This window comes from Lutzomyia longipalpis, chromosome 1, assembly GCF_024334085.1.
Source record: "Lutzomyia longipalpis isolate SR_M1_2022 chromosome 1, ASM2433408v1".
NCBI classification, from domain to species: domain Eukaryota; kingdom Metazoa; phylum Arthropoda; class Insecta; order Diptera; family Psychodidae; genus Lutzomyia; species Lutzomyia longipalpis.
In genome coordinates, this window is record NC_074707.1 from 10,173,903 (window position 1) to 10,189,829 (window position 15,927).

Sequence of the window (15,927 nt, forward strand, 5' to 3'; positions counted from 1 at the left end):
GTTTACGCAAATTGTGGTAACATGTCCCCCTCATCTAATACCAGATAAGATAAACTCTTCTCTCACAGCTAATTTTCACTCCGAAAATTTAATCTCTTTCATCGCATGTCACATTTACGGAGAGATCATCTATTCGCCCATTTTACCACGAGAAGCTCACTAATTTGGTAACATTTCCCATTGCAAAAAAGCTACAAACCTCTTTGTCCCCATTAATTGCAGTGTGTTAAGTTTTTTTCATCATCATCCACTGCTTGTCCCACGTCAATGATCTCACGTAAACCACGAGATTTTTAGACAATAACCGGGAATTGCCAAAGATCTCCCACAAAAAAACTGGATCAAAAAGATGCTGGCGTAAAAAAAAGCATCACTAACACCATTTATTAGGCGAAAGGAATAAAAACGCGGAAAGACATGAGGTTGAATAAGTAAAAAGAGAATCAAGAAGAAAAAAATATATACACAGAACCGTTTGTTCTTTCTCACTCATGAGTTACAGAAATTTCTTACAAGAAGATTGTTGTGCACAAAAAAGGCGGCCCAACGATCGCGCGTCTCTGTGGCATTTAGGAAATCTCGCGCAAGAAGGAATCTTATGAAATTCGTGACAAAGGAGTGACGGAGAATGGTGTTTAAACATGTTATTTATTTTTTTAATTTGAAAATTGTTAACCTTAAATCTAAACCACTCAAAAACGGTTGACTTTCTTATGTGCAATTTGATAAATTAAAATTTTTCCACAAAATCACTTCAAGGACTTTTGTCGGGAATTTCTGCACACTAAAACTCACGTCTCTCCCTCCATCATGCAGCGCCAAAATCATGCGGTATAAAGCAAAGCATAAAATCATCCAATATACAGGTAACCTTGTGATTTATTCACGTTGAAAAATTCCCTTCTCTCTGCTTTTTCATTATATTCTTTTGCTTGTATCTTTGTACTTGTAGAGTTGAGATGATTGAGAGATTGTGACGTTTATGTCGTGACAGTTATCTCCCATTGAGATAATAGATGTGTTCTTTAGGTTATGTTTAGGAAAAAAATGAGGAAAAGAATTAAGAACAAAGTCTTGCATAACAAACAGGAAGATAAAATGTATTTTTCTTTCCATTTGCAATTGAAAATCTTAGTTTGAAGACATTTGTTTATGGTTTTTTAACCCTTTAACCTTTTAAATTAGAAGTGAACGCAGCGCCACCTTGTAACGGAATTCTTTACAAACATTTAAGACATAATAATAAACTATTCAACCACATACTCAAAGCCATTAAATTAAAACAAAATTCCAAAAAGCTACAAAACAATAAAAATCAACAATAAAAATCTTTAATAAATTAAGAAAACAACATCTTAAAAATTTCTTAACTCCAGAATACGAGCCAATAGCCAACCTATTTCAAAGCCATATTATTTCAAAATTCCTCCACAACCTTAACCATCTGTTATGAACGTTACGAATTTTTTATGAGCTTCAAAAGAACAGAATCGGGTTGATGAAGAATTTCCTCAATGGTTTGAACATTTTGCTGAATTATCATGCAATCGCTGATTAATTCACGGAAGTCTACAACAAAGTTCTTCAGCAATTATATTAGAGACGAATATCATTTCATGCTTTCTCATCCATTTACACAGCTCAGCCCTTCCTCTCATATTCTCTCACTGTTTTTTTTTTCTACCCAATTCATTATTATGAGTGCAATTAAAATAGCACTGCTGCAATTTATAATATTAGCCTCAGACATTTAAAGTTCGCTTTCTCGCCTTTGACAGGAAATTCATTGCACCACCATGGAGCTTCAAAAGATTTATCCATCACTCTTCCTTCTGGGCGAAACCAAGAAGAAATGTGAGGATTAAACTTGAGCTCAGTGTAGCACTAATAAACGGCTGAGTTTCGTCATCATCGGCCAATTCCTTGACTTTGTGGCCTCTTTTAAATCACTCCTTAAAAACCAATAAAGTGTCAGACCACAAGTGTTTGAGTGGAGTCAAAATAGGGAGCTTCATCTCAAGGTTTTGTGCAAAAAATAAATAAACAGACAAGAATTGAGAGGCAGAATAAACTACAAAAGATTGCAAAAAAGTCTTTTGAAAGCTTAAGCAAAAAATCAGAAGAATAAATCTAAAGTGGTTCAGAAACTCTTCAACAAACCCAGATAAAAGTTTGCTAAGTTGGAGAGAATTCTGTGAATTGAGCGGAAATGATTACAGCTGTGATGATGAATTCCCGAAATAAATAAAAAACATAACAACAGAAAAATCTCGCCTAGTCATTCATCATTAATACATAGTATGTGGTGTTTACTGGAAAATAGAGAAAGAAGAGATGTGATAAAAAGAGACACAGAAAGACACTGAGAAAAAAAAAGAAAACATTTGTAGGTACAGCGATTATATTAATAGAAAAGCCGCACTGTGCATAATTAATGGCTCGTTTGCATATTATTTACCTTCCATTTATGTAATTAATCTCACCGTATACACGGCAACTTTACAAGCTATACACTTCATTTGGATATACAAAGAATACTCCGCGCGCTACCTCATGAAGAACAATTCCTCACCATGTTAAAAGAGAAGGAGAGATGGACACAAGCAAAGTAAAATAACACAAAAAAGAGCGCCACTGGAGAGCCTTTCCTTTTTAATTCAAACAAAAAAAAAGTCAAGGTACAACGTCTCTTGAAAGTGAAATTAATCTCTCACAGGATTTCTTTCAATTTATATCAATCTCCCACCAAAAACTTCATGTTTTTGGTATACAATTGAGCAACATTTTACATTACAGCGCAATTTAAACACATTTTCCAGGCGACAAGACAGGAAAAAAAGCCACACGAAATCGAAACTTTCAATATTTTGCTAGCATATTTGATGAATTTTGTACATAGAGCAAGCAAATCAATTGAATTACAATTTATTGGGTGTAATTTTGTGCAATCACAGCGTTAAGCTCTCATGAGAAAAGCATTAATTTCATCCAATTTATCATCAATCCACTTTGATCCATTTGAAGGGAAAAGATCTCACAAATAGCATGAATACTGTTTAAACTTTAAAGTGATCAAATAACCGTGTGTATGTGGAGAGATCAATATTGGATTAATCCGTCTGGGAATTCAATTATGGGAACTTTATTTAGATAATTGAGAGCGCTATGTGTTTTATTTCTCAAGGTTTAATTACCTATTTTGAAGAGAAGTTAATTGGGTGGAATTCACTACTCAGTCGGTCTTAAAATTTTAAGTCGGTCTTAAGGTTTTAAGTCAGTTTTTAAGTTTGATTTAAAATTTTTAAGTCGGTATTAAAATTTTTAAGTCAGGCTTGGATTTTCCTGTGCTGTCCTGGAAAATATTTGGATTTTCTGATTAAAGAACATGAATAAAAATAAATCTTAAATTGCATTGAATAGAGAGCAAGAAATTTATAACAGTTAAGTCTAGGACTTCATTATAATATTTTTATTTTTTTTTCTATTTTACTAAAAGGTAAAATCGTGACTTTTCAGTGAAATGTGCATAATTTCTCCGTAAACCAGTTTCCCAGATAAGGCCTTAGAAATCAGTCTTAAAAATTTTAAGTCAGCTTAAAAAACTGACTTAAAGACCGACTAAAAATCGATTTAAAATTTGAAGCCCCTCTGAGTAGTGAATTCCGCCGTTTATTTTATTAAGGACTAAAAGAGAGGAATAAATCCTTTCTTTATTAAAACTTTTGAAAAAAAAAATACAAAGAGAATCAATTAGTTATACCGTTGAAAAAATTAAAACATTCAAACTATCTATTTGTTTCTAAAAATTCTTAATATTGAAATTTAAATGCTCTCCTAAAGTTTGGCAATAAACATTCTGTATTTCTAACGTTTAATAGTCTTTTCTATTTTTTGTTTTAAACATTTGAAAATTCTAACGTTTCATGTTTTAATTTCCAAAAACTGCTAACGTTAAATATTTTAATCGATCGTACAACGATCTAATCGACTAATTTTCCTATATTCGTTTGTTTGAACATTTTCATCTTCTAACGACTTTAAATATTTCTCTCTCTCTACAACTCCACAGTTCCTCTGATAATAAAAGACGTCATCGGGCTTTAAAATACTGAAAATACTCTTCATTTTCCATCTGTCTGAACCACTTGTACCCTTTTAATATCAAGTTTAACATCGAGACGTATCCTATTGAGGCAGCAATTGCACTCGCATTCCAAATGGCCATTGGTTTCCCCCTAGAATCTCGAGAAGAATCTTCTGAGAAATGCAAAGAATTCCAATGCAAGCGCGACAGCAATGTTAGCCCGAGAATCATTAGAACTCTTTAATGTACCTTCAGAGGAGACCATGAAAGCGATATAACCACCTTTTAGTGCACCTCATCACCTAAATTATAGCGACAAAAAACACGTCTATTGCTCTACTAAACTCTCCTCGTGTACATAAGACAAAGGCCCCGTAGATAATAACAGCTTTTCCGTCTAGTACGAGACGAACGGCACACAAGCTATTCGCAAAGGGGCATCAATAAAACAATCAAACCATCTTGACCGATAAATGCTATTATCTCTCGCGAGAAATCTCTCTCTCTGTGTGCACAAAGACTTTGAGAAAAACTGGGTTAATGTCGCATTTTCCGGCCAACACCTTAAATGCTCTTCAACAACATCTCTCCCTTTGGGCAAAATTCGTCAAGGTCTTCACAAAACCGCGCCTTTTTTATGACTTCTCAAAAGATCTCCTCCAAGAAGAGAAAAAAAACTCATCAAAAGGCATCACCAAAACAACTTCCGCATTACACACAAATTCTCATATTGAGCACAGTTACATACCACACAATAAATTTGTGTGTGCGCCAAAACAAAACTTTGGCATATGTTCTGTAATTTGATTACAAAACTCATTGAACAATCTCCGGTTTCGTGCTCAAAGACGCGGAGCTGTGAAGCTTGTGAAAAAGAAGTAACAAAATATGCGTGTTTGAGAGTCCAAAGAGACCAAAAATGGCTCGTCAAGTGTGACTTGGATATGTATTTTGCCATATTAGGAGGCAACGTTGAGCTGCATTCACTGTGTGCTGCATTTCTTATTACTTTCCCAAAATGATAAAACTTTAAAGGAAAATTGCTCTATCACGGCAAATGATCAATTGCGTCCGTTTCTCACCATTTACACTAAACATTTTCACATTTCTCACAATTTTTTTTTATCTATCTTTCTTTCATACTGTAATAACTTCTTATAGTCCTAAGCCGAGGATAATTGAAGCGGCGGATTGGTTAAAAAAGTGGTTAACTAGTTAGTAAATTGGTTAACGTAAGAATTTTCTAATTTTTAACGTTAGAAGTAATTTAGACATCATATAAATTGTTGTCTAATTTCAAACCAAGGCAGACGTAAAAAGTTGAGGTTAGAAGTGAAATCAAACCGTAGAAATTTTTAGGGAGCTGTCTAACGTTAGAACTTCTTTGTTAAAATGATGATCTTTAGATTTTTTGAGAAAAATAAAAATCATCATATAATTTCAGATCAAACGTTAAAATCTTTAAAGTAAATATCTGTCTAACGTTAGAAAATCTGAAAATTAAACATTAAAAAATTCTTAGATAACGATAGAAAAATCAAAAAATATTCATAATTTAAATTTCTAAAGTAAATTTTCAAATTCTATGAATTATTTGACAGTTATTTAACGTTAGATAACTAGACCACTGAAATTACCCCAGAAAAAATTAATTCAAAATTCAGAAAATTCAAAATTTTAACGGTTGATATTTTTATTCAAAGAATTAAGTAATTTAAACTTTTTTTTCTAAATTTCTACTGATTTGCTTTCTCGTTTAAATAAACATTTTTAAAATAAAAAATAAATAAAGTAAACCAATTATCCCAACGGAGCCTCTCAAAACTTGCTCAACTTTGGGCTCTACAATGTCCATTGCCTGGACAATTTGTGGTTTGTCTTTCGCAAGTAAATTACTACACCACACCGAGTTTTTTATACCTCCCGCACGACCCTTTGTCAACTCATTCACATCATTCATGTGACAATTACAAATTTACACCGTGTCTCGTTTCACATCAAAACAAATCGATTTCCATGTCAATCAATTGAGTCAATGGTACCCTCCCCATTAAGGAGACGTTTGGTACTTTTCTCCCCATAATATCCGCACAATGCTTTCTCGCCGTTCAATTGCACGAATTCAAGAAAATCACGCTTTAAATTGCTGTTCTAGATTTTCTCTTCTTGTCATTTCCTATCTCTCCTCTCCATGTTTAATACGTTCGCATTTCTTTTCCCACTTAGCCGCCCCCTTCGGCCCACTTCCCCGCCATTTCATTCTTTGGCGGCGGCTCATGAAGAGATAATAAAAATGCAAAAATCTTCTTAATTTAAAATGGTCAGAAACATACATGCTTTTTTTATGCTTCATTTAGAGCACACACACTCTTTTTACCAAGAAAAATACCAAAGAAGTGATGAAGAAAAAAACAACGAAGGCAGATTGTAGGAATTTTTCAGAGAGTTATCTCAATCAAGAGCAATTTGGGGTATACAGTGAAGAAGGAGAAAAAATGAGCAAAAACCAGCGGCTTCCGTAAGATGCATAAAATTCAAATTATCTCCCCACAGCCAACAATATAACCATAAACGATTAAAATTCAATGTAAAGAATTTACTCTATTTGTTCACGTAAAAACCCCCTTCGCACAATAGGCCAGAAGAGACTTTGAGGAAGCTCGAAAAACCACAAGAAGTGGTTATTCGGGAAGAAAAAAAAAGAAGTGATTGGTGCGAAAGAGTTTATGGTTTGTGTGATTCTTAAATGATTCTACATTGTGTGCAAAAAAGCAATTTGTTCTTGTCTTTAGAACGGATGTTCTTGAAGAATATTCCTGAGATAAAATATCTTTTGATCAGCAAATTAATCTTTTTTTTTAGAATTTATTTTAATGATACTATAAGAAAATTTAATTAAAATCAGAAGAATATTCAATTTTGATTTTAAAACTTTTTATTTGATCATAAAAATGTTCTAATTGATCGAGAAAATTTACATTTGCTCAGTTTGTGCATTTTTCTGATCAAAATAAAATATTCTACTGATCAAATTGGAATATTTTCAAAATTTTTTTAACGAAAATGAATTTTTTTAAAATATTTTTTTTTGTTCCACTAAATAGATCTATTTTACAACCTGAAAGTTTTCTTTTTTAGAAGTTTTAAAAGTTCTTTTTATTTTAATAATTTTCAGAGTTCTAACCTACAGATCATTTCCTCGCTAAATTACATAATTTGTGAATTCTTAAATGAGCATTAGAACATCTTTTTGGTGGTTCTATAACACACTTTAATCTCTTTTTTTCTCACCTTTAGCATCAAAAATTCTCTATTCAATTGAGATTTTTTTTTGCTTCTAATCTTTCGGCCAATTTGCATTGTTGAAGAGGGAGCATAAAAAAGCATTATTGGTGCTGCTGAATTGAGCGTCACACACACACACAGGTTCAAGGTGAATGATCGTTAAAGTGGTCAATTGAGCAGAAGAAGAAGAAGAAGTTTGAAAAAAAAATCCTAGCAAATCTAACAAGTTGGTAGCACAAAAATTCTTCTTATATTATGCCTCGCTTAACAATTTTGCCGTAATGCTCTGATGAAATAATGTTGGTTGCTTGTAATCACATACCACGAGAGAACGTACACATTATGCTCAATTCTTTCCTTCCTCCTCTTTCATTTAAGCCATTTAACAAAGCTCTCCCTTCCCTCCATCAATCTAAAAAAATGCCATCGTGCGATCCAATAAAAATGGATAATTAATGGCAATTTAATTTGAATATAAATCCTCAATTGTTGGACAGTTGGTAAATTTGTCAAAGAACCAACACATAATTTAAAAGGAAACTCTCTCACAGACTTGACTACCCTTCCATTTATAGAGGCAGTCTTGCACAATATCCATCTTTCCGTGTGCCATGACAATCTTTATGTGTGCACCCAGCAAACAAAACATTGAAGATGATCACTCTATAATTTTCTCTCTGAGACTCTCAAAAGCAATATAAAACTTCTTTCACATTGGCACAAGGAGTCATCGTGGAAGAGACACATCTAGAGAAAACCGTGATGGACGTCACGCTGTGAGATCGGATATCAATACTCTCTTAAATGCTTCTCCTTTTCTTCTTTTTTATTCCACATCATTCTCAATAGAAGCATCATTCATTTGCCACGATTGTAAGTTTTCTTATCCATCGCCATACTCTTTGGCTGTGCACTGCTCGGAGAAATTCATTAGGCGATAATTCATTTTTACTCGTGATTTAGCGCATCTATTAAGTTTAATTATCTATCTCCAATGTGTGCCGATGGTTGGGTACTTTTTTGTCCACACAGCTCGCAAAGAAATTGCCAAGGTACAAAATAGCACAGATACGAAGAAGAAAAAAAAGACATCCCTCCCATTGAGGAATTGCTGGGAGGACAATTGCATTTCTATATATAAAATAATCTGCGCAAGTTGCAACGAAAAGTGGCGGAGTGCAATGAAAAATGAATGCATTTTATTAAATTAGCCAACAATCATCATGTTGTGATGCTTTTTGCCCCCTTATCACCCAACTCTTCCCTTTCCACCTTGCTCTCTCCTCCTTTTTTATAATCTTCTCGCGCAATCTCAATTGCAATTGCGCTTCTATTTTTCCTTCAGGCACCTCAACTATGTATACATACATAGCATAACCTTTCTTGTATTACATCTTTTTTGCATCTTTTCACCTTTAGCTATTGCCAAAGTTGCAATCCATTTTGCAAAATAGATTAAATTTTCCTATTTTCAGAGCTTTGGATTCATATGTCAAAGGGTGATTACTCAGAGGGGATTTATCGGTTTTATCTCTCTGTATATTTGCCATTTTCTTATTGAAGTTTTTTATTAGCTGATTGGGAAATATTGGTGCAATATTGAGGTTAATTTGTTAAACACAAAGGGGCTTGAAAGTGCTAAAAATTTGGTGTTAAAACATTTAATTCTAAAGTTGATAAGAAATTTCCTATTTCACCTTTTCCATTCACACGATAAATAAGAATGAAATGACTTGAAATAACATTTTTAAAGAGGAAATGAAATTCTCAACTCATTCCGGAGATGATGTGCAGAAAAAATGCAAGTTAACGTTTTTAGGGGAGAATGGTTTCGGTCTGACCCTTTGTAAACGAACTCTTTCGATTTTATAAAAAAGAATTTTATTTATCCCGTTGATTCCTCAAACTACTGATATTTGATTTTTATGAGCTAAGATTGTCAGTGAAGATCTTTTAAGATAAACAGAAAAATATTTGAAAAGAAAAAAGAATTCGGACTAGCAGTTTTCGGGATATTAAACTTCCGGAAAATTTTTTTTTCTTGTAATCGGAAGTTTTGAAAGTAATTTCATTTAATATTTAAGACATTGTAAAATATGAGATGATGTAAAATTATATTTCTTTCATAAAATACTTAAAACACTTCACGATTCTCCGGAAAATTACTTCCGGACTTTACTGACTAAGCTTCCGGAACAAAAAAAAAAACATGAAAATTATGTGTAAGCTCTGAAAATCAATAAAAGATCAACAAATTTGATTCTTCTTTTCTATTTCTGTTCTCTTTGAAGTTTCTCAATGCTAGAAAATCCAGGATTTTCAAAATAACCAAGTCCAGAACAGAATAAAATCAAGTTTAAAAAGAAAAAATTGAAAAATCAAACTTTTTTTTAATTTATAACAAAAATATAAAATAAGGGGCCTTATTCAGCGACCAAATTCGACTATTTTAAACCGCCGTAGATTAAAATCTATTCAACTTATTTTGATAAATTCTATATCTATGTGTAGACTATTTCAAATACTAGAAGTTCGTCAAAAGAAAATCTGGAAAAACGCTTTCTTTACAACAGAAAAATTAAGCTCAAAGTTTGAGGTTAGAAATTCGGGTCCTCCAAGTGTTAATCATCCCCCGCTGACCGAATTTCGAACAATTTTTAATATAAAATTTGCACGGTTGAAAAATTTTATTTTCACTGAATAAGGCACATTATTTCTGTTTAAAATCAAAATAAAATTAAATTATTTCTTCTGATTCAAAATTCAACAGAAAAAAAAACACAAAGGGTCTGATTCAACCCACTGTTCCCTAAAAACAAATAAAGAAAAATTATGGCGGAATAGGGACATCAAAGTACCTTCCCCGTTATTGTAGGTATGTAGTACGTGAAGGTGCAAATTGATTAATCAATTTAGAAGGAATAATCTGCTATCGCAATCACCGATCAACTCTGTTCCCACCAACTGTGTTGCGAGAGTAATGTGTGTGAGTGTAGTTGCCATACAAAAGTTGATCGAAAAGTCTGCATCAACGTTGATTAATGAAATTTATTACTTTGCTCACCCATCGACGTTATAACATCCAAGTCCATCAGCATCAAAAGAACACAAACCATTCCATTTTGACCTAGCCACCGTTAGATCTTCTTGCTCTCTCTCCACTTTTAATGCTACGATCTATTGAACATCCTCCTTTTAAAAACTTTTGCTTATGGTGCACCATCCAACACCCATTTTCCGCCTTTCAAGGTAGCTTCCTCGCACCATTCAATCCCCCATAACTTGACCTGCTGCGCGCGCTTTTTGCCATATATATGTGGTGAGCACGAGCGACACAGAAAAAGATCATGTACCATCAGCCACCAAGATAAATTATGCAGTGTGTGTAAATCAAAATGCACCACAAATCGAATGTTTTGGCATTTTACCATTGGGGCTATTATTATGATGGTGTTGCTGGTTATGAGAGAAATTTTCCCATTGCGTGTGAGAAGCTCCCTCGTCAACCACTCGATCTCTTTTGCACAAATGCCCAGTGAGGCATTTTACCAGCACAGAGCTTGTTGAACTTTTTGACACAAGGGGTGTTTATTTGCTGAATATTTTGACGATTGGCAATTCCTAATATTTCCTTCATTTATAAAATCCCATTTAATTTGTTCATTTAAGGTTTGAATTTAGTAGCTTTTTAAGGTTTTTTTTCATTTTGAAACTTTTTAGAACTAAAAATCTGGAAAAATTCTTTTCGAGTTGAATTTAGAACTTTCTGATTTTAATTTAGATTATTTTAGGTTTTTATTTGTTATTTTCTTTGATTGAATTTAGTACTTTTTAGGCTTCGCTGAAGAACTTTATCAAAACTTTGTCTCGTCATTCTGAACTTTTTTAGTACTAGTGGAACAGATAGAAAATTTTTAGCTTGAATTTAGTACTTTTCAATCTTGAATTAAAAACTTTTTCAAAGCTTTTTTTATTCAAACTGATCCTTTTTAGAACTAAAGACTGGAAAACTTCTTTTCGGCTTAAATTTAGTACTTTCAGATTTTAATTTACATTATTTTAGGTCTTTATTTGTTATTTTCTAGAATTGAATTTAGTACTTTTTAGGGTTGAATTTAGTACTAATTAGGCTTCGGTGAAGAACTTTATCAAAGCTTTGTCTCGTCATTCTGAACTTTTTTAGTACTAGTGGAACAGATAGAAAATTTTTAGCTTGAATTTAGTACTTTTCAATCTTGAATTAAGAATTTTTTCAAAGCTTTTTTTATTCAAACTGATCCTCTTCAGGACTGAAGACTGGAAAACTTCTTTTCGGGTTGAATATAGCACTTTCAGATTTTAATTTAGATTATTTTAGATCTTTATTTGTTATTTTCTAGGATTGAATTTAGTACTTTTTGGGATTGAATTTAGTACTATTTAGGCTTTGGTGAAGAATTTTATCAAAGCTTTTAGTCGTCAATCTGAACTTTTTTTTAGTTTGAATTTAGTACTTTTCAATCTTGAATTAAGAACTTTTTCTAAGCTTTTTTTTTATTCAAACTGATCCTCTTTAGGACTGAAGACTGAAAAACTTCTTTTAGGTTTGAATTTATGGCTTTTTAGACTTAAATTGAGAACCTTTCTGAGTATCTTTACTACTAAATTTCAGCTTCTTTTGGGCTAAAATGCGAATATTTTTTTCGGTTTAAATTCAGTATATTTTAATGTTTGAATTTAGTTCTTTGAAAGCTTTTGCTCCTTTAAAAAAATAATGTTTATCTGCCGATAATCTGCCGAAAATCAGAATATTTTCTCTCAGATAATCACCCCCTGTCTTGACATAAATTCCATGGATTATATGTGGGGACAATGTACATCAAATGCGTGAGCTTTTTGTGATTAAACCATAACGTGATCTTCCGCAAGTTCGCGACTATGTGTCACTGATCTTGGCAAACGCGCGAGAGACACTATACTCAATTAGTTGATCGATTGAATCACGATGTTGTAATTATCATTTAATTGGCACTCTTGTGGAGACACAACTTCGCACAGAGAACACGTTTTTCGCACAAAATAAAATTAAAAGGAAGAAATATCGCGTGATTCTCGCAGCTTTAATAAGAATTCTACATTATCCCCTGTCACAGGTGATCACGCGTGGTGTTGACTTAAAATTCATTCCCTTTGCAAATTAATTATTAATTTGTTGCCTCTCTTTTTGCGCAATCTGCATGGGAAAATGTCTCAATCATAGACACAATATTAACTTGATTAATCAAAAAGTCTTTCCGCGGTGGTGATCATAAAGTTTTCATCTCAAAAACAGAAGTCCGCGCAATTTTGCAGACTTTTTAACACACAAAACAACACCATAAAATGATCAGTAGCACGATCATTTTGCAACATGATCCTCTCCACCCAAGAGTCTACTACAGTGTTGTGTGGATATTTGCAATTATATTGCTCGAATCACACACAAGAAGTTTTAATCGTTAATCTGGAAAGCTCTCAAATTTCTCTTCGCACATTTTATGATCATTTGATGTTGATCTTTTATTATTTTGGTTTGCTGCTGCCTTTTTGCCGATCTTTCCAATCATCTCGTTATAATTCGTTTTGGTTGCTTTATGAGGAATAAATAATTTTAAATTTGTGGATTTTATCTGGCAGATTTGTTGCCCTGAAATCTCTTCTCTCTCCTCTTCCCTTTATGAGAGACTCTCGTGCGATAATAGATGGTGTTGAGAAGTACCACAAAAGCTCAATAAATCACCCATTTGGGTGGCAACGCGTCTCCCGTGTGTGGGTTGATTATATTCTTCTGCCCAGACGCAAATTCTTCGCTTTTCAAGCATTCTCTTCCACACACACTGCACCTCAAAATGAAGGAAAATTGTGTAGAGATATTGTTGATTAATGAGTTCAGCGTCTGTGCCTTTTTTCGCCGTCTCTTTCACTCATTTTAATCAACATGCAATATTGCAGCATCAACCGGAAAATGATGACGGTGCGGTAAACAGGAAGAAAAATTATGAGATGAACAGATGGTCAGCAAAATTATCTTTAACAAATTTGTTCCACATCTCTCGTGTAATTTTGAACTCTTCTTTTTTTCATTTAGAAGCAATTTGAGCAGAAAAGGATTGACGTGGGTGGAATGAATAGGTATCATTTGTGGGAGAAAGATATTTTAATTGAACATCCATGAAATGCTGCAATTAGCACACTTTTGCCGAAAATTCTTCAAGTTTTGAGGGCAGAAAAATTAGCAGAAGATCTTTTAAGATAAATTTCTAGTCAGGAAATTATTTTTATAAATTAGAGTTTTTAATTTTCTTATTTTTAACAATTTTTTGAATAAATTTTCATCTCAAGAAAAAAATTGTTTGTTAAGTTTTTAATCCACGTATGGGCTGGGAAGTAAAATCTTGGGTCAATGGTTAGCACGCACTTTGCATGTTGCAAAAATCGTTGGTTCGAATCCCAAGAATTATTTTTTTTATCTTAATTTTGCACATTTTTACTAATCTTTTTCATGATTTTTAATTGGATTTTATACGAGAAATAAATATATTGTTTGTTAAACAGGGAAATATCAGAAGGAATGAAGGACCATTCAATGAAGGACAATTTATTCTAAATTTTTCCATTCAGTATTTGAGTTTAAAAATTCAGCAAGGGATGAAAAAATCAGAAAATTCAGCTCTTAAATAAAGTTTTCTAATGAAAAATTCACATTCTGAATTATTTTTATCAGAAATTGAATTAATGGGCCTAATTCAGCGACCAAGAAACCCTTGAAATTCGCTTGAAATCTTGAAATTTCAGTACAAAATTTAAAGATTTCAAGGGTTTCTTGGTCCCTGAATTAGGCCCAATAATAATGATAATAAAATGTTAATTTCATAAAATATTTACAAATTCTTTTAAGAGTCCACAGATCTGTCTTCAACTTACAATAAATGAAGAGAAAATAATGAAAAAACTTCCAAAATTGAAAAGAAATAAATTAAATTAAAAATTAAGCAAATATATAAAATTTTCAGCATCTCAAGGTAATTAATATTTTTAAAGAGACTTTCTTCCTTCCGACGTAAGAACGTAATTTAAATATCCAAATTTTTTCAGGAAAAACTAAGCAGATCCCTCAAGGTCTTTCTTTTTTAGCAACAACACTCTTAATAATTAATTTCTAACGCTTCGTCTCAACATTGTGCTCATACTTTGCCTTCAAAGAGAGCACTGAAGGGTATAAAAAAAGTAAAATCGTGGTGTGATTTCTTGCACTTGAGCTATTGAGAATTTCTCACCACAGTGCTGAACTTTCTTTCCCCTCATACCCAAGGAGAGAAATCGCTTGAAAATAGGGAAAATTTTCGAAAATCCGTCGGCAGGGATACGGCGAGAATTGGTCAAAATTTCGACGCCTTGACGAAAAATGGGGAATAAAAATCCCAATTTTTCTGTCGAAAGTTCGTCGAAAGCATCTTCCCTATTTCTGCCCAATTGGGAAGCTTTGTCGAAACGTGGCCGACCATATTTCGACGGACCGTCGAAATAGGGCAGAAATAGGGAAAATTTTCGAAAGTATGTCGACATGTATTGCCTTGATTTCCTCATTATTCTTCTCTTTCTCTCCAATGATATTCAATTCAAACAACATATTTTTATATTCTTCTGCTCTTTTCACACATCACATGATTATATTGGGGCCTCCATGGCGTTATTTTACATGACAACAATAAAATGCCAAGACAAAATGGAACACGATATTAATAAATATTAATATTTTTATATTGCGACTTATCCTGACGCTTGGTCTTTGGAAAACCATGCCACACCCTTTTCCCGTCATGAATATTTGCCATAGGCGATAAAATGCCATTGCATTTCACAAATTCAAATTTTTAATTATATTTTAATTGCACATAAAAAATGAAATTTCCCAAAACCTTGTTGAAAGTATTTTTAAAATTTCTTTACACATCCTGAAACATGTTGGTCAACATATTTTGGATGCAAAAGTCTCAGATAATTAATAAATCGAATTTAATTTTAGCAAGTAAATTTTTGATTTGCCGCGCACGAATAAGTACGCCATTGAGCTCATTAACCTTTAAACCTTAAAGTCCATCTGTTGACAAAATATGAAATCAAAAATCTGGAGAAGGGCAGAAATTGGGAAGAAATAGGGCAAAAATTGGGAAGATTGTCGAAAGCATGTCGAATATTAGTCGACAAGTTGCCTTATTTTTTCCCAATATTTAAGGAAATGGAGGAAGGAAAAATTTCGACAGACTGTCGACACCCAATTTCCTATTGAAAAGAGGGTCGAAACTTTTTCGAAATATTTTCCACTTGGTCTGCCCAATTTTTTTTCCTTAAAAATAGGGCAGAAATTGGGCTGCTTGATAAGGAAATATGCCGAATATATTTCGAAAGATGATTTCCTTCCAAAATAGGGCAGCTACTTTCGACATATTTTGGAAATTATTTCGACATAGGGCAGCATTTGGGAAAGTAGGTCTCGTTGGGTATAATTGGTGAAAATGTTCATATAACAAACCCACAAA

The 15,927-nt window shown here is 33.0% G+C and overlaps 1 protein-coding gene across 2 annotated transcripts in view; it reads right to left on the reverse strand.

The window, feature by feature from the left end:
* Positions 1-15,927, reverse strand: part of LOC129788275 (klarsicht protein) — a 166,813-nt gene that overhangs the window by 110,324 nt on the left and 40,562 nt on the right. The gene's annotated exons all lie outside the window — the stretch shown is intronic.